Source organism: Peromyscus californicus, unplaced genomic scaffold (genome assembly GCF_007827085.1).
Source record: "Peromyscus californicus insignis strain IS unplaced genomic scaffold, ASM782708v3 Scaffold_19__1_contigs__length_69161282, whole genome shotgun sequence".
NCBI lineage: Eukaryota > Metazoa > Chordata > Mammalia > Rodentia > Cricetidae > Peromyscus > Peromyscus californicus.
In genome coordinates, this window is record NW_026294491.1 from 60,103,923 (window position 1) to 60,122,749 (window position 18,827).

Consider the following 18,827-nt stretch of genomic DNA (forward strand, 5'->3'; position numbering starts at 1 on the left):
CCATACACCCTCTGAGACAGTTTTCTTCTTCTGTAAAGTGGGTGCTCTCTTCACACACCTATGTATAACGTGGGTGCATTCTCTTCCTTCACAGGCATGTAAAGCCTAAAACAAGAAAAGGAAATAAAATTTCTTTGGGGCCAGATTTTATGTGTATAAGTGTGTGTGTGTGTGTGTGTGTGTGTGTGTGTGTGTGTGTGTGTACTTTCCCATGTAGAGGCCAGAGGTCAATGTCTGCTGTTTCCCTCCATTGCTCTCCACTTTATTCTGGGGACAAGGTCTCTGACTAAATCTGGAGTCCACCCGTTTGACTGACTGGTCAGCAGCTCCCAGGATCCTCTTGTCGCTATCTCCCAGCACTGAAATTCCAGGTCTTGTTGTTATTTGTCTGGGTTTTATTTTGAGGCAGGGTCTGATGGAGCCCAGGCTGGCCTTGAATTTTCTGTGTAGCTGGGGAGAACCTAGTGTCTTAATTAGAGTTTCTATGGCTGTGAAGAGACACCATGACCACAGCAATTCTTCTAAGGAGAACATTTAATTGGGGTGGCTCACTTACAGTTCAGAGGTTTAGTCCATTATCATCATGGCAGGACATGGTGACACACAGGCAGAAATGGTGCTGGAGAGGTAGCTGCTACATGCTGATATGCACGCAACAGGAAGTACACTGAGTGTCACACTGAGCGAAGTTTGAGCTAAAGAGACCTCAAAGCCCACCCTCCACAGTGACACACTTCCTCCAACAAGGCCACGCCTACTTCAACAAGACCACACCTCCTAATACTGCCACTTCCCTTGGGAGCCATTTTCTTTCAAACCACCACACCTAGAACTCCTGATCCTCCTGCCCCTGTCTCCCAAATGCTGAGATTACAGATGTGGGCCATCACCACATCTGTAATGTAATGACCAGCTTGGGTGCTTTTGATTTTTCCTTCCTTCCTTCCGTCCTTCCCTCCCTTCCTCCCTCCCTCCCTCCCTCCACTTCTCTTCCTTTTTCTCTTCCCTCTTCCCCCACCCTCCTTTTCTAAGACAAGGTCTCTTGCAGCCCAGAAGAGGATGGCCTTGAACTTTTGATCCCTTCTTTCCTTACTCTGGTGCTGGGATTACAGGTGTGTGTGACATGCTAGTTGTTGTTCAGTATCGAACCCATATCTGGGCAAGCTCTCTACCAATAGATTATATTCCCAGCCCTCTGCAGCCATTTTAGATAGATACTTGGGATGCTGAGGCAGGAAGATCAAAAATTTAAGATCACCCAGGTATCTTAATGAGACCTTTAGTCTCAAACTAAAAGTAAAGTTAGGGCTGAAGATGTAGCTGGGTGGTAGAGTGCTTGCCTGGCTTGCATGACTATAGGTTGACTCTTCTGGAACACACACACACACACACACACACCACACATACATATAACATACACACTCACACACTATACATACACCATACACTCAAACCACACACAACACACATACACTTACACCACACACACACACACACACACACACACCACACATACACACACATACACATACACTCACATACCACACACCACACATACACACACATACCATATACACACTCACATATACAAATACACACCACACACACAACACACACAAACACACACACACTCATACCATATACATATTTGCACACCAAACACATATTTGCACACTACACACATACTCACATACCACACACACACACCTCACCACACATACCTCTTCCAGAACCTCTTCCCACTGATGTAGCATTTGGAACAGCTGCCCTCAACATTCCCAGAGTCCTGCCCACACTATTCACGATCTATTAAAATTCATCTTTGGAAACCTAAGCCCCAAGGAAGGGCTATCAGGAGAACTGTCCTCTGTGAGGTGAGCAGAGCCTGAGGGTGAAGGCCTTGTGAAGTGCACTGGTGCCTTACAAAAGAGAGCCAGGCTCTCCATTCAACTCCCCCAACACGTGAGGACGCAGAGAAGGTTCTGGCACTATGGTCACCCAAGCGGGTCCTGGCCAGACACCAACTGTGCCAGCAACCTCCCGGCAGACTTTTCAACCTCTAGAACTGTGGATAATACAGGTTTGCTGTTTACACACCACCCAGTCTATAGAATTTTTGTTCCTGGCATCGGAACACTGAGATAAGGGAAAACTCCTTTAGTGAGGAAGGGGACGCTTACTGAACAACAGGCATCATGAGGACAGTGTTCAGATTTGATTTCTGATGTTGTGATAAACACCACGACACAAAGCAACTTGGTGAGGAAAGGGTTTATTTCCTCTTATACTTCCTGGTCACAGTCCATCATTGAGGGAAGTCAAGGCAGAAACTCAAGGCAGGAGCCCAGAGCTGAAATCATGGAGGAACGCTGCTAGCTACCTGTTCTCTGGATTGCTCTCAGCTAGCTTTCACATGCAGCTCAGGCCCACCTGCCTAGGGATGGTGCTGCCCACAGTGGGCTGAGCAGTTTTTCACAAGCATGGCCACAAGCAAATCTGACACAGGCAGTTCCTCAGTTGAGGTTCGTTCTTCCAGAGCGACTCTAGGTTTTGTCAAATTGACAATAAAAATCAACATTAACCAGAACAGAGAGAGATTTAAGTCATTACATCATTTAATTCTTCACCCTGCCTGATAGGTTTTGTAATCCTCATTGTGTGAATGGAGCACCCAGAGGTCAGCGCAGTTAAATAACTCACTCACCGAGTCCACAGTGTGTACACAGGGACACGCTTCCCTAATGCTTTGTATGTGCGTGCAGCATGTGTGTGTGTAAGGTTAGAGAACTACCTCAGGTGTGAGTCTCCCTAGGTGCCAACTGCCTTGATTTTGAGACAGAGTCTGTCATTGGCCTGGAGCCTGACAAGCAGATGAGGCTACCCAGCCATTGAGTCAGGGACCCTCCCCAGCACTGGAGTTATAAGCATATCCTGCTATGGTTGCCCTTTTAAAAGCGTTGCTTCAGAGACTAGAACTCTAGTCCTTACAGCAAGCATTTTATGGACTTGGCTATCTCCCCACGCATCCTTTATGGTTTTGAGCAAACTATCGATATATAAGGACATCGCAAGAAAGAGAAGCCCAGAGGCAACTGGGCCACAGCGGTTTCATCTCTTCTGTCTCTGTTGTGCTGTGGGATGGTCTGTATGTCAAATGTGTTGCTGATTGGTCAATGAATAAATCACTGATTGGCAGTGGCCAGGCAGAAGTATAGGCGGGACTAACAGAGAGGAGAATTGAGAGAACAGGAAGCTGGGTGGAGAGACACTGCCAGCCGCCATCAGGACAAGGAAGATGTAAACTACCGATAAGCCACAAGCCACGTGGCAAGGTATAGATTAATAGAAATGGATTAATTTAAGCTGTAAGAACAGCTAGCAAGAAGCCTGTCACGGCCATACAGTTTGTAACCAATATAGGTCTCTATGTTTACTTGGTCGGGTCTGAGTGACTGTGGGACTGGCGGGTGAGAGAGATTTGTCCTGACTGTGGGCCAGGCAGGAAAACTCTAGCAACACTGTTGAGCTACAGCACTCGCTCGGAGCCATGATTTCCTCTTCCTGTCTCTCCAGAAAAGCAAGCAAAGTAGGCGAAAGGCCCTTCTGGCATGTGGGGCCGAGAAAACATCACACTCTACTTCACACTAAATTCCACCAAATTCCTCTTTGCCCAGAACCCAGTGACCCACATGGAAGAGCCCCCCAATTAACAGCTTTGTGGAGCCGGGGTGTGGATGAGCGACTTCACAGGGCACCGGACCAAAACCATCCCCCACAGGCAAAGACCACCAGCGTGCTCTCCAAACCTGTAACAGAGCGGCTGGCCGAGATGTAAATCTGCAATTAGGTGTTTTAATCCCTAAAATAGCTCAGCTACCATTGTATAGAGTCACACAGTGAAAGGGAAAACCAGGGACCACCACAGCAAGGTCGGGGGAGCTGGAGACTCAGCCCTCCACGGGCCAAGCTTCTGTTTGAATTGTGTGTGGTTCCAGAAGAGGCTGTGATTTCCCGGGAGCTGACAGCTGGGCTGAACGGCTGCTTAACCTGATTAGATATGCCTCGGCCACAGACGCTGGGGCCACAGACAACTGCTCATTTGAGATGCGTGCCGCTGGCACCCGTCTGTAAGAATAAAGGCCGGCCTCAAACAGACAACACATTCTTGGATGCAAACCTTATGGATGCTGCTTAGTAGTTGGGGGTGGGGGAGGGTTGTAAGTGCCTGGGGTGCATTCGCACCAAATGCGCTTTGGTAAGGAATGTTTTGGACAGCTTGTGACTTCAGCACACCACTGGAATTGCAGCTTGTCATTTGGGACCTAGTGGTAAATGGGGAAGCCCTAGGAGTAGGGAGGGTGGGATCCGAGAGCACTGAATGCCTCTATCGAAGCTACTGTGTCTTCAAAGTCCCTCTGAACAGCAGCTTCCCATCCTTCCATCAGGGCCCAAGAGGGTTCGGAGGCCCAGCTGCTCCCTGCTGCCTGTCAGGACCTACTCAGCATCTACGATTCTTGAAAGACTCATTGCCCATGGCTGCCTCCTTGATGTACCAGGGCCCCTGCTCAGCTGTGGTTCTAAGCACAGTAAGGCCTTTTGGGCATCTCCAAGAGCCTTGTGAGTACTCCCTGGGAGAAGACTGGGAGAGCCAGACCAGCTTCGTCCACAGGCCTTCTCTGTATCACCTAAATGCGAGCCGTCCTCAACCTCAGTAAGCCTCCAGTTCGATCACAGTGTAAAACATATGCAGTATTAGCAACAACAGCTCTCGGGCTGGTACTATAACTTGGTGGTTATAAAGGTGCTTTCTGTCTGAAAATGCAAGCCTGGGGACCTGGGTTCAATCCCTGGAACCCACATAAAGGTAGAAAGAGAAAACAAACTCCACAGAGTTGTCTTCCCACCTCCATACATGTGCTGTAGCATGTCCACACCCTCAACACACATCACACACACACACACACACACACACACACACACACACACCACAACGACGATGACAACGATGATGATGATGATGATGATGATGATAAATAACTTTTAAAGAGAGAAAGATAAGGGACTGGAATGGTTCAGCACTGAAAAGCACTGGCTGTTCTTACAGAGGATCTGGGTTTGGCTCTCAGTGCCCACTTGCTGACTCATAACCACCCTTAACTCCAGTTCCAGGACAACTGATGCCATGTTCTGGAACCTACAGGCACTGAACGCATGTGGTGCACAGACATACATGCAGGCAAACACCCACACGCATAAAGTCAAACTAAAACTTTTCAAAAGAAGAACATCAGTGCTTCCCCTGAAAGGGCAGAGTGCACACCATGGCCAACAGTCACCCCCACTCAGCCCAGGGGGCACACTGGGGCAACAGCCACCCTCCAAAATGCACAGGCTTGTACAACCTTTGACAGTGCAACACAGTGTCGTCAAGTCACCAAAAGCCTTGCAAAATCACCCCTTGCGATGTTTTAAGTCAGCTTACAGTTTTTGTGTTGAACTGCATTTGTGGCTATCATGGCCAATAGGTTGAACATAAATTGTACTCTTCTTTCTTTTTCAAAAATTGAAACCTGCTCACACTGAAATGCTAAATCCTGCTCATTTCTCTCTTTCTGCGAAAGCCTCTTACCCACTCTCCCTGCCAGAGCTTGATCTGAAATGTCCCCAAAGGTTCCTATGGCACAGGCTTAGGCTTAGCCAGGGGATACCGAGGAGTGGTGGGAGGCCCCTGAGTCAGTAGAGTCCAGCCCTTGAAGGGACTCGTGAGACTCCAGCCCTTCCTCCTCCCCTCTGTTGACTTCTGGTCACATGAGTGATTTCCCTGTCACCACAATGTGTCACATTTCCTGTGCATCACAGGCCCAGAGCAACGAGGCCATCCCTCCTGGACTGAAACCATGAACCAAAAGGATGTCTGTCCCTCATGGTGACAGAAAACTGACAATATGCTCCACCCCACACAGCAGTAAGGAAACAGATGGAAGCACCCAACTTTGATACAAGGATGGAAGGTCTTGATTGGACAGGCAGAATATACAAGTATCTAACTTCAGTGCAAATACTAGTTCAGTAGTAGGTTGGCCCTATGATGGTTAGCTTTAGTTGTCAACTTGACACAACCCAGAATCACATGGAAAGAGTGTCTCAATGAGAGATGGTCTACATTGGATTGATCTTTAGACATGTCTTGGGAGGAACATAGTCATAATTAAACCAAGTGATTTGGAAAGACCAGACCACTATGGGTGGCACCATTCCCTAGGCAGGGCCTCCTAAATTGTTTAAGAGTGAAGAAATAAAGCCAAGAACAAGCAAGCAATCATGCTTCCATTTGTTTCTCTGTTCCATTGACTTTGGGTGTGATGGGACTAGCTGCTTGAAGTTCCAACCATGATAAAGTCCCCACAATGGTGGACTACAGCCTGGAATTGTACACTAAAATAAACCACCTTTCCCCTTAAGTGGCTTTTTACCAGTTATCCTATCAAAACAACAGAAATGGACCTAAAATAGGCCTTGAATTTGCCTTGAATTTTTGTGGCCTCCTACATTTGGTCATGCTGTTTGTATTATAACCCCATTCCCGCTTCCTTCTTACCAGCTCTTATTCATCCCTCAAAACCCATCTTAAATTCCACTTCCTCGGTGCCATATTCCCAAATTCAACAGTCAAATTGATTTCTGTGTGCCTCTCATTTCCCATAAAATTTTACCTCTATTCAAGAATCAGAAAGTTCTTTCCTGTAAAGGACTAGGCAGAAAATATCTTGCCTTTGGAGGTTATTGTTATACTTTGGAGTACGGTCTCTGTCACTATTATGCAACTGTGCAAAAACATCCATAAATAATATCTAAAAAACATTCCAGGAACACTTCATTTATAGAAACAGGTGGTGGACCAGGTGTGGCCCTCTTGCTGACGGTCCTCTGGTCCCTGACGGTGACCGTGACAAAGCCTTTGTGTTATGGTTGAATCTCCCCTCTCACCTTCTCGAATGAAGGTTTCATGGGGCCAGAAACAAATTCTTTGCTGGCCACCCCTTACAATGGGCACACAGAACTGACTTCGTATATATGTGAAAGACAGACCAGAAGGCTGAGGGTCGGAGGGTTGAGCGTAGAGAAGGACGTACAGACAGACTGAGGCTATAGAGAGCCAGAAAGAGATAGAGATGGAAATCATGGCATGTGGGCCAGCAGAGCAAACAGCTGAGCCGGCCCCAGTGTGAAGGGCAGAGTGCAGGGGCGGCGCCCTGGGTGGGGTGTGCTCCCACCACCCCCACATAGGAGCACTTTGTAATGGGAGCATGGGGGCAACTGGGCTTGGCAGAAGTGGTTACAAATGAGATTGCTGGGGTGGCTCCTGTGTGATCTGACCTGTGTTCAGGATGTGTGGGATTGTCACAGGCTGACACAGCGAAAGGGTGGCCCTTTTCAGGCCAGGAGAGGCTGTGGGAGAAAGGGCCTGCCCTGCTGACAGCTTGGTCTTGAACTTCTAGCCTCTCGAAATGTGAGAAAATAAATTTCTGTGGCTTAAGCCACCCAGCCTGTGGCATTTTGTCGTGATAGCCAGAACTGACTAATACACAAAGGGCTGCCAGTTTGCCAAAGAGAGAGGGAGGGACCTGGGAAATGGGATCGATTCCAGAATCCTTGCCTGCCCCTTGTCAGCTTGTCAGCAATCCTAGCTCTCTGGAGAGGTTAGAGCTGCATTGTGCTGGGAGGTGAGGGCGGAGGAGGAGCTGAATGGATTCACATCTAAGTCCCTGTCTTCAGTGTGTGGATCCAGGCTTTCATTTCTTCCGTCAAACCCTGATGGTCCTGACCAGCACTGTCCTGGCGGCTTGCTCCAGAGCTCTCCAAAAACATCGCCTACATGGCTGCCATTCTGCACGGACCTTTAACAAGTTTTGTTTGCTTTGTAGAGTTTAAGCAAAGCATTTGACTTTTTTTTCCCTACTCTTGTAAAACCTCTCATTGGAAGAAATAATTTTATTTTTCCCCTCTCCGTTTATTTTGTTGAACTACACCCAGTAGAAAGAGCTTCAGTTTTACATATTTTTTTCCCTTCAGTCTGCTTGCAAAGTGTGTTAACATGGTGGTTGAATTTCAATGGTTTGAGTGGTTTTGAATGACTTCTGTGTTTTTGTTTCTGATCCCGCAAATGCCAGTTGCTATCTAGGTGACCAGGTGAAGCACTTCCCCATTAAACAGGTATTTCTCAGTGAGGGGGGACTTGAATGTGTTTAGGGAAGTGGAAACCAGACATCCCCATAGGTCCAAGTACAAATTGTGTACCGAGAGCCGAGAGCCGGGGCCACCACCGTTTCCTCCTCACCACAAATGACTCTATAACCTCACGAAGCCAAGGCCCTTAGGGCACCTGCCATGACCCTGAAGTGTCACACCCAGGGCTGAGTCAGAAACCAAAACTACCTGGAGGAGACTAAGGGAGTTTCACCTAATGGATGCTGTCTGGAGCCAAGTGTAATAAGGAAGCTTCCTGTAATTTGGGATGCTTATACCCGATTCCCAGACTTCATTCCATCTTCCTAGTTATCTTGAGAACTTGGGTGTGTGTGTGTGTGTGTGTGTGTGTGTGTGTGTGTGTGTGTTTACCCTCATCTCCATTATACAGACAAAGAAACTGAGGCACTCAGGGGTTGTTGAGAGCTGTCTCATGGGTAAGTTATGTCTGTCTGTCCTTTATGTCTCTCCATGCCCTGCCAATCAAATCTTGCCAATGGAGTCCCAGGGAGGATGGTCCTGGGTCCTGTCATTTCTTTGTGTCTCTTCTTGGTACCTTCTCATCCCAGAAACAGTGTCAGCGCGCCATGATTCTCAGTGGCATTTGTTCCTTAGTAAGATTTTTCTGGGTATGGTGGGCGCATGCCTATAACTCCAGCACTCAGGAGTCAGAGACAGGAGGCTTCCTACAAGTTTGAGGCCAGCCTGGGCTATGTAGTAAGTTCCAGGCCACCCAGGGCTAAATAATGAGCTCCAATCTCAAGAAAACCAAACTGAGGGGCTGGAGAGATGGCTCTGCAGTTAAGAGTACTGGCTGCTCCTCCAGAGGACCCAGGTTCAATTCCCAGCACCTACAAGGGAGCTCACATCTGTCTGAGCTCCAGTTCTAGGGCATCCATGCCCACTTCTAGCCTCTGTGGGAACCAGGCACACTCTTGGTGCACAGATATGCATGCAGGCAAATCACTCACACATATAAAAATCAGTAGAATTAAAAATAATAATAGCAACAAAAATGTTGAGTAAAAAAAAAACTTAGACAAAACAAAACTACCAAGATATTAAGAAAATTGAACAAAATCCTTGGCTAGGAGATTTTGAGGATTGGAGAATAAATAAATAAACAGTAATAAATAAATGAATAAAATAAAAACAGTTCCTAAACTCCCACTACTGCAGCCCGGAAGTTAGTCCTGTGCCTTTGTGAGATGCACAAGTCGGGAGTGGGGGGATGGAGAAGATCTTGCCAGGCCAGCCCTCCACTCCTAGTCAGAGAAGCACTCTGTGATCACACCTGTGGGGCTCCAGAGGGACTGCATCGCCTGCTCAGCTGACAACCAGGATTTAGTGAGCTTGGGGACCAGCAAAGGGTAGCCCAGCCCCTACTCCTGAGAAAATAGAGTTGAGTTCTCCCCACCTTCCCAGTTTGTGGGTACCCGGGACTCGTTGCCACTGAAAGAACCCCTGTTTTACTTGGTAAGCTGCCCTGCCCTGCCTTACAGAGACTCGAGGGGACAGCGCACTGTGCCTGCCTGAGGAGGACATGGGCCACGCTCCCAGAAGTCTTTGCACCTGCAGCACCATGATTTAATGAGGGCTGTCAGGGATTATTGAGTGGCGAACCCGCGAGCATCCGCCAGGCTCTCATGAATGAGGCGTTGTGTTCGGCTCCCTCTTGCTTCGTGTTTCTTGGAGCCAGCACAAAGGGAGCTATTTTGGGCCAGGGTCTAATATTTGAATACTGCAGGATGAAAATAGTGGGCCACGAATCTGTTATTTTTGTAACTTTCTTTTCTGTCTCTTCCTCCCGCCTCACTCCACTCCACGGCCACTCCCACCCCGGCCCCCTGAGCCCTGCAGGGCCCCCAGCCTGTGGCCGGCTCCGCTCCCTCAGCTTGAGTGACTCACTGCTCAGTCAGGGAAACGAGTACCTGTAGCTACAAATCCCGGATGAACGGTCACCGGAAGCCAGGCCTGCGAACCAAGGGCTGTGAGCCAACTCCTGAGCCCCATGAGCCTGGCAGATTTAGCATCCGACTCACACCGAATCCTTCTTGATCCCAGTTAATTTTCTGAGGGCAGTCTAATGGGGGAAAGGCCTTATGGTTTAGTGGTATTTGGGGGGCGGGTGTTGAAAAAACGTTCATCTAGAAAAGGAAATGGTGGCCTGGATAGATGGCTGCTTTCGGTTGAGGATGTATTGGTCACCTTGCAAGGGAAGCCCTCTTATGGTGCCTGGTGAGCTAGCTTTTGACCTGTAAACAAGATTCTTTTTATACAGTGATCATTCCCATCGTTAGCAAATATAAGCAAGGAACCTTCTCCCCCTAGCCCAGACAAAGGCAGAGCCCTCTACCCACCCCAGGAAAGAAATCACTAGTTTTCATCATTTTTTTTCAATTTTATTTTATTTAAAAAAAAAAAAAAAAAAAAGCCAGGCGGTGGTGGCGCACGCCTTTAATCCCAGCACTCGGGAGGCAGAGCCAGGCGAATCTCTGTGAGTTCGAGGCCAGCCTGGTCTACAGAGTGAGATCCAGGAAAGGCGCAAAGCTACACAGAGAAACCCTGTCTCGAAAAACCAAAAAAAAAAACAAAAAAAAAAACACATTTGTCTATGCCTGTGGAGACCAGACATGTGGGCTCCCCTAGAGTTACAGATAACTGTAAGCCGCCTAACGTGGGTACTGGGAACCGAACTCTGCAAGAGCAGTATGCTGAGCTACCTCTCCAGCACCAGGCTCTTACCGGTTTTTAAAAACCCCTTCCTCACAGGAGGCTTGAGTGGAGCTGTGTGTGCACGCCACAGAATTGTTCGACCTACATTCCAGGCAGAAGAAGAAAAAACCCTATTGTGAGTTGAACTTTCCCCAACGCTAACATTCTTTCCTTCTCTCCGCCATGAGGATTTATATTGTTCTCACCACGTGCAGCATCTGAGCCATCTGACAAAGTGGAGGGGTATGGAAAAACACAAAGGTGGGCCCCTGGAGGCTCCCAGGTAGAGGTGTTGAGTTGATGTTCACCGAACAGTGTTGAGCAAGACAGCCTCCAACAAAGTAGGTCTTTGTGGCTGTAAAACACTGTTCTGAACTGAATTTACCACAGACCACAGGGACATGCAACTGAGAGCCCTGTGGAAGGACTGGAAGAGGAGCCCCGGACCTTGGAGCCCTTCCACAGGCGGTGACGGCAAAGACGGGCATCCGGCCTGACCCTAGAAAGCCCCAGGGAGACACTTCCCGGAGCTGGCGCAGGAGCCTTGGCTCTGTTGGTGGGGCCTGGTGTGTTGGGGTGGTGATGAGTGTGGCTGTGAGCAGATTGCACGTTGTGGCTTAGTTGCTTGAGATTGCTACAGATGGAGTTGAGTTGACTGTGGTGTCACATACCCAGGCTCCTCAGTCGGCCATCCCGGAAATCTGAGGGTAAAAATAGCCGCACACCCGCCAACCCTGGCTGTCCACCACAATGGATGGGAATGGAGGCTGGAAACGCTGAGTTTCATGTACTCCTCTTCCTTCCGATGGTAGGACGTTCTCAGAATAAGAAGGTCTGGGATTTGGATCTTCCCCAAAAGGTTTCTTGGTGCTTCCTGGTCCTGCTGACTCAGCCTTCTTGGGTTTGAGCACCTCTTAGGGAGACCATGGTGTTTGAGAGAAAGGTCAAGAGCAGCCAGTGGCATGGGCTCAGTGGCCAGGGGAGGTCACCGCCGAGAGCACTCACTGGTTGCCCACATCCCATGGACACAACATCCTGTCATCCAAGTAGACTCCTACGGGACAAAGCGTCAGCCTGGCTCTGCCTGTCAGCGTCTTCCTGAGTCTGTACTTGGCTCTTTCCTGTCTAAAGCCTTCACCCCACATTCTTCCTCACCTGCCCTTAGAGGAAGCTGCCAAGTCCATGGTTCAGGTCCCCCTCATGGGTGTCAGCCCATGCCCCCTCCATCTGACCAGAACCATGAGTCACTCTATACCAGAGTTCCCCGTTTGTCTGGTATGTTTTCTGCACAAATGTTCTGGGAAATGTGAGAACATGTGCCCTTTCCACAGAGGGCAAACAGAAGAGCTATGCTAACTCAGACACAGGCAAAGATCCACTGGAACCAAATGTAAATCTAAGTTCTAGAACTCTCCAGAGGGGGAAATCTCACCATCCCAAGGATTCACATAATAGACTCACTGAGGCTAACAAAATTTAGAGGTGGAGGGGTATCATGGTGATGTGTCTAAAATCCCAGCACTTGGGAAGGCTGGAGACTCAAGAGTTCGAGGCCAGCCTGGACTGAATGAGACCTGTCTTTAAAATAATACAAGATCTGGGTATGTTGGCACATTCCTGTAATGCCAGCACTTGGGAGGCTAAGGCAAGAAGGACTGTGAGTTCAAGGATAGCCTTGGCTACATAGTATGATCCTGGCCCAAAATAAAAGCAAAAAACAAAAGTGAGGGCAGTTGGAAACCTCTGAGAATCCACATTAATGACGTGTAAGGATAGTTCCAACCAATAGGTTAACTTTTCAAATAAGATGTTGTGGTGGTTTGAGTAGGAATGGTCCCCATAGGCTCATATATTTGAGCAAGGAGTGGCACTACTTGAGAAGGATTAGGAGGTGTGCCTTGTTGGAGGAAGTGTAACACTAGGAATAGACTTGGAGGGAAACCCAAGCCAGGCCCCATCTCTCTCTTCCTGATGCCTGAGGATCCAGATGTAGAACGCTCAGCTTCTTCTCTAGCACCATGTCCGCCTGCATGCCGCCATGCTCGACACCATGACAAGAATGGACTAACCTCTGAAACTGTAAGCAAGGCCCAGTTAAATGCTCTCTTTTGTAAGAGTTGCCGTGGTTGTGGTGTCTCTTCACAGCAATGCAACAGTGACGAAGACAGGTGTGTTTTGGAAAGAATAGCTTTCTGACAAGTGGTTGTCTTAAGTTCTCTGGACTTTGCCAAACCCAGTTCATCCCCTTCTTCATCACATTCATGCAGACCTGGATTTTTAATGTTTTATGCGTTGTATGGTGTGGTGTGTGTTATAAATGCCTATGTACACTATGGTTAGGCTGGCCTGAAAACTCCTAAAAGCCACAGACAGATCCTTCTCTAGCACCTAGTAAGTGTATAAAATATTTATTAAATTGCACAGGATTACATGAATTAAAGATTCCATGGGAAACTTTATTTACCATAATCACTTTCTTGTCTGATGAGTTTCTTTCCCTCCAGACAGAGGTAAAACACACTTCATTTTCATCCCTTGTCCAAGTTCCAAATCCCATCTTCTCCATCCTCTGTTGTCACTCAGTGAGCCCGGGACTGAAGACCTCAGTTTGGGTTTATTTCTCATTCCAAGGAGGACCCCAGCCTCAGACTGCTCCAGTCCTTGGGACAGAGATAGCTAGAGCCATGTGATCAGCTCAGAGGACCATCCTTCGTGCTCGACGGGAGCCAGCCATCATGCGTGCATGCAGATTCAGCACACAGGTGAAGTTCGGAGAGTCACCTGGTTCCCACACACGGAGGCAAAACACATGTTGTTTCCTGGGCTCTGGCACTGGGCCCGCCTAATTCAAGTCCTAGCTCCTTGATGAAGTGTCCAGCCTTGGTTAATCCAGTGTTCCCACTGATAGCATTTCCATTTCAAACGAAGAAAATCTCAGCTTATCTTAGTTAGGGTTTCTATGGCTGTGACGAAACACCACCACCAACAAGCAAGTTGGGGAGGAAAGGATTTATTCAGCTCACACTTCAGCATTGCTCTTCATCACTGAAGGAAGTCAGGACAGGCACTCAAACAGGGCAAGATCCTGGAGGCAGGAGCTGATGCAGAGGCCTTGGTGGGGGGCTACTTACTGGCTTGCTCAGCCTCCTTTCTTACAGAACCCAACCCCAGCAGCCCAGGGATGGCACTGCTCACCATGGGCTGGGTCCTCCCACACTGATCACTAATTGAGAAGATGCCTTACAGCTGGATCTCATGGAGGCATTTTCTCAACGGAGGCTCCTTCCTCTCTGATGACTCTAACTTGTATCAAGTCGACACACAAAACCAGCCAGCACACAGCTCACCTGTAGAAGTGTTGCAGAATTGGAAATCAAGTCTGCATGGTGGTTAGTTACTGTAATGTCTTTGCTTACAAAGAAAAGCTCTGCTCCCAACCGTAAATAACTCCATCTCAACAAACGTCAACACCTTTAGCGTTAGAGTCCAAGGAGGTACTGGAGAACCTGGAGTCCCAGACTCCTTTCCAGCAGAAAAATTGGAAAAGACTTCGTGGATTTAACATGAATCCAACTCCCACTGCACACCAGGGACTGTGCTAAGGCTCTGTGTTCAGTCTTCATGTCTTCACAACATCTTCTGCCTCCTGAGGTCTTTTGGGTACCCTAGTCAGGTTTCAGCACAGAAGGACAGACACACATTTAAAGTAAAGACGTGGGCAGTTTTACTTGGACTGCTCAGATGTGAATGCAATCTAAATATACTTTACTGAGAAGACAGGGTCCTGCAGAAGTAAAAAGCAACCCTCATCCATCAAGAGACTGTTCAGGAAAGAGCTGAGGCCAACCCAGGCCTTCCAAGTGAGTTGGACGAGGGAAGAGAGATGCCACACTTCGCCAAATCCAGGGCATCCTTTGCCTGACTCATGCTAAAATGTTTTGGGGGGCAGGGAGCGGCAGAGGAGAAAAACCAAAAAGGATAGAAAAAAATAAACCCAATTTGGAACCTTGAGCTTCGTTCAGGACCGACTAGAAACCGCACCTCTGGTTTGACTTGGCTGCCAAGTCAAGTCATCATCCTAAGGCGGAGTCCAGTCTTAGTCACTGTCTGTCCCTCCAGAGAAGCTTGGAAGACAATGACAAGAATTCAGCGATAATCTCTCCCCACTCTACGTCTTTCAGTTTTTATTTCCCAAGTTTTCCAGAATTTGCCCTCATTAAACATCCAAGTCCACGTTCCCCTTATCCCTGAGCCCAGGCCAGGCAAAAAGGCTTTTCCATATCTGTCAGTGTCTCCCCGCCTGATTCTATTATGCAGATCAAAGCCACAGAGCAGAATCCTGGGGTTTTGTGTCAGCATCAGCAAGATCAAAAGGCCCTTGGAACTGAGCTGCCTGGAGGAGTTGCAGGCCAGCCAGGCTGCAGGCTCCTGCCATTTGCACTCAGCAGGGAAAGACAGAAGACCCGGGCCCAGAAGGAGCTGCCTGCCTGGGTAGAGGCTCTGGCCCTATGATGGCTGCAGGGAGGTCTCAGAGCGTGCGAGTGTCCCAGTCCACCACAGATGGAGCTTAGAGCCCGTGCCATCCAAACGAAAGCCTTGTTCACTTCCTCAGCCTCAACTGTCTCTACCAGACCCCCGCAGGTGCAGCACATGTGCGCACACATATCAGCACACGTACATAAGCATGCACAGACATCAGCACTCATACACACACGTACATACATGTGCAAATAGTAACGCACATCTGTATATTTGCATACACGTGCACTGGGTGAAGAAGAAAGACATGGAAGTTTGGGTCAGAACATAGGCCTGGAAGATGAGGACTTGCTTTTTTTGAGATTCTGCTCCATCCTGCTGAGGTGGAGTGGACTGAGGGAGAAGGGATCAAACAGCAGGTCATGGACTGCCCTGGGTATCTTTCCTTGGCATCCCGAAGAGTTCCTCCCTCTTCTGCCTGTCTCCTTTTTTTTTTTGTTTTGTTTTTATTTTTGTTTTTTTGAGACAAGGTTTCTCCGTGTTGTTTTGGTGCCTGTCCTGGATCTTGCTCTATAGACCAGGCTGGCCTCGAACTCACAGAGATCCACCTGCCTCTGCCTCCCGAGTGCTGGGATTAAAGGCGTGCCCGCCAGCTTGCCTGTCTCACCACATGCTGATCCCTTGTCCACGTGGCCCTGGACTTCTGCATGGGAGAGTATGCGAATGTTCCCTCCTGGCTTTCACACACATCCTGATGCTGGCATTGAACTCGGCGCTAATCTCTACGTTGAACAGAGTACACTGCCTGTGGAGGGTGGCACAACGGAGCGCGCACTCCTTAGGTAGTGTTTAGGGCTGTGTAATTGCTGTAACACACACCTCCAATTAAACCAACATCAACTGCTTCCTCACAAAGGGGTCGGGAGGTGAGGGGCTCAGGCCAGCAGCTCTGTCCCCAGGCCAGTCAACACACAGGTCCCTTTCACCCTGTTCTTCCTTCGTCTTCTGGAGTTGTCCCCAACGGTTCATCTCAGCATCGCTCCCTGGTCATGGTGGGGTACTCGACCATGGCAGGGCTCCTGGGGAGTAGACCTAGAAACCCCACTTTCATTTAAACATGTGACTGGGAGTGCACAGCTCAGCTCTGTTCCCAGCCTACCAGGGAGAGCAGAGTTGCCCCACCACACAGCTCAGAGGCAGGCTCAGCTTGTCTTCTTATTGTCTGTGTATCTATGTATCCATCTACTTATCCAGCTGCCGTTTATTTATTTTCACCCAGAATATGATGGAACGTTTGGTACAAAAAGCAGGTTTACATTACCAAGTAGAACGGTCACTTGTTTCTCCACTCAACAAACATTTGTCAAGTCCCTGCCCTGATCAGCGTCTGGGCTGAGCCAGGTACCAGGGACACACAGACAGCGAAGGCATGCATGTGACAGCAGCCTAGTCTTTGGTTTGTAAAACATCAGTCCACCTTTGGTCAGAGAAGGACTGAAGAGGAGAGGGAAAGAAAGGGGAGGAGGGAGGGAGACTGGGAACTTGTATTTAGATAGACCTGAAAGTGTGTCCAGGCTGCCTGTATTTACCTGAATCGTATCCTAAGACTGCAATTGCAAGCATGGTTTAAATCGGTAAAACAATTTAAACATTGTTGCAGGCCAAGGTGTCAGTCAGTCACCCGGGTCTGCTGCACTTAAATGTTTAAAACATGTATTGGTATGTATGTGTGTGTGTACATCTATGTGTGTGCAGATGCCCATGAAGGCCAAAAGAGAGCATCCAACCCCCTGGAGCTGGAGCTACAAATGGTTGTGAGCTGCGTAACCTGGGTGCTGGAACAGCACCTCCAGTCCTCTGCAAGAGCGGCGATTGCTCTTAACTTCTGAGCATTAGGATCTCTTCAGGGCCACATCCTTAAAGATGCAGAAATCATGGTCATTACTGAGATGGTGGCTGATGCTGTAGAACAGGGCGCCGGCCGGGGCTGGGAGATTGGCTGAGTGTGTAGACTGCTTGCCCTTCTGGGGCACCTGAGTTTGATTCCCAGAACACACACACACACACACACACACACACACACACACACACACACACACACTCAGATGATGACTTCTTAGTACCAAAGTGGAAGGCCATCCTTCCAGGCCAGGGAGAGATCAGCTGGGGAAGATGATCTCTTTCCCCTGCTCCAGGCCAGTCCTGTCTGCCCATCAGGTAAGGCCCCAGTTCATGTTCAGGGCCATCTCCAGACAACTGCCCAGCTTATCACCTGAGATAGATAAGTCACACCAGGAGCAGATGGCTCCAACCTCCAAGAGCATGCCCTGTCTTTCTCTCCCGAAGAGAGACTAGTATTAGTATTAGAATTAGGAATTAGAGAAGAGCCCATGGTAACCCAGGTCCCACCTTCCAATGGGGCTGGCCGCTCAGGGTAGGGCGCTGACAGCTGGCTTAGTGGAGAGACATCTGCAAACCGCAGGCTTCGCTCCGCAGTTCGAACTGTCCCTGAGCCTCCTCGTGGGGCAGCCACGGCTGACACTGTGGTTCCTCGATGGCTGATGAATTATCCCATGGCTCTGGAGAGTTCCCAGAGGCTTAGAGCTGTCTGCCTCCTCTCATTAGTCCTCCAGCCACATTTCCCAGAGAATTCCCTCCAGTGTACAAGGATGTCATCATTACAGCCACATTAAAAAAAAAAAAATTTGCAAATGACATTTTCAAAACTGGAGCGTGACGGATATGCGACTAAGTGAGTGATTGTGTGAGACTCTAAGCCCCAAATATATCTAACCCATCCCTCCTGCCTCCCAGGAGGGCTTCACAGGGGATGGGAGGGTGCAACGAGGAAAAACCCTTAGGGACCATCCCCCGGCTTAGTCCTGGCTGTGGAGAACCTTCCTTCCAAAAATCCTTCATCACAAAGGGAACCTGTGATGTAAGAGAGCCTGTGTCAGGAAAAGCCCATGCCAAGGCCAGCCAGCAGCACAGGGGGCCAGCTGGCAGCACTCTATCAGCCCTCCTCTGGCTTATCCGCTACCCAGAATGCTGTCCTTCCATGCCTCGCACCTTTCAATGACCTGTCCCTCTCTCATTCCCACGGCACAGAAGCCCTCCCTGGCTCTGTGGAACCTCCTGGACAATCATTGCAGGTGTTCCATAGAGTGCCACTCTCCAGTAAGCATGTGGAATTAGTTTCCATGTGTTTCTCACTGGAGGGTAGTGTGGTGGTTTGAAAGAAAATGATCCCTAAAGGGAGGAGCGCCATTAGGAGGTGTGTCCTTGTTGGAGGAAGTGTGTCACTGTGGGGCCGGGCTTTGAGGTCTCTTTTGCTCCTCAAGCTTCCCTCAGTGTGACTGTCAATTCTCTTCCTGTTGCCTGCAAGA